The sequence below is a fragment of the Trachypithecus francoisi genome, unplaced genomic scaffold (genome assembly GCF_009764315.1).
Source record: "Trachypithecus francoisi isolate TF-2019V2 unplaced genomic scaffold, Tfra_2.0 Lachesis_group0, whole genome shotgun sequence".
In the NCBI taxonomy this organism is placed as follows: Eukaryota; Metazoa; Chordata; class Mammalia; order Primates; family Cercopithecidae; genus Trachypithecus; species Trachypithecus francoisi.
The window spans coordinates 21,297,136-21,298,227 of NW_022681453.1; positions in this window are offsets into that span (position 1 = coordinate 21,297,136).

Consider the following 1,092-nt stretch of genomic DNA (forward strand, 5'->3'; position numbering starts at 1 on the left):
GAACTCCTGGGCAAAAGTGATCTTCCTGCCTTGGCCTCCCAAAGTGCTGGGATTACAGGCATGAGCCACTGCACCCAGCCCCCTCTTCTCATTTAAGTCTCAGGTAGTTTCATTTTTCTCTTATACTTCAAGTTCCAACATCCAGAATAGTGTGACCCTGGGAGAGAAGTGAACTGTGAACTTGGCAGATTTGAAGGCTGCTATGGACTGAGCTGTGGCCCCCAACTGAACCCAAATTCATAATTTGAAGCTCTAACCCCTGATGTGACTGTATGTGGAGAGAGGTTCTGTAGAAAGGTAACTAAGGTTAAACGAGGTCCTAGGGGTGGAGCCCTGATCTGATGGGATTGGTGTCCTTATACTACAAGAGGCACCAGAGAGGGCTCGCTCCTCCCGCCCCCAGGGCACAGAGAGGCAAGGCTGCCTGCAAGCCCAGAAGACAGCCTTGCTGGAAACTGAAGGGGCAACATTTTGATTTTGGACTTGCCAGCCTCCAGCACAGTGAGAAGCACACTTGTGTTATTTGAGCCATCCAGCCTATGGTACTGTCTCATGGCAGCTGGAGCCGACTGGGGCTTCGGCAGCTTTCAGGCCCAGGCTGTGGGGCAGTGGCAGGACCCCTGACCCTAGGGCAGCCCTTTCCTGTGTTGCCAGCTGAACCAGAACAAAGAGCTCATTCTTCCCAAGGTTGTGCCTGACCTAGAATAAACCAGCACCAAAACCAGAGTGAATACAGGCCCTGAGTGTCCAACCTGGGTTGCCAGCAGCACCTGGGCCCAACTCAGTGAGAAACTTTCCTCATCTTGCCCTTAGGGCCATGTCTGGACAACCTCCCTTCTCTGGGGTGAAGACCTGGCTTTGGGTCCTCCCTGAGCAGGGGAAGGAACCTGCAGTCAGGACCATTCTGTTCTGCTGTGCTGTTCCTTTCCTCACTTTCTGTGTGTAGGTGTTTTCATGATTCATACTGCAGATCCGTATGTCTGTAAAACCCACATCCCTGAGCATCGGTGATTTCTGGAATCCCACCCAGCGCAGTCACCCAACAGCCCTCACCAGGTCCTCTCCCCTCTTCCTCCTCCCAAAGAGGACCAG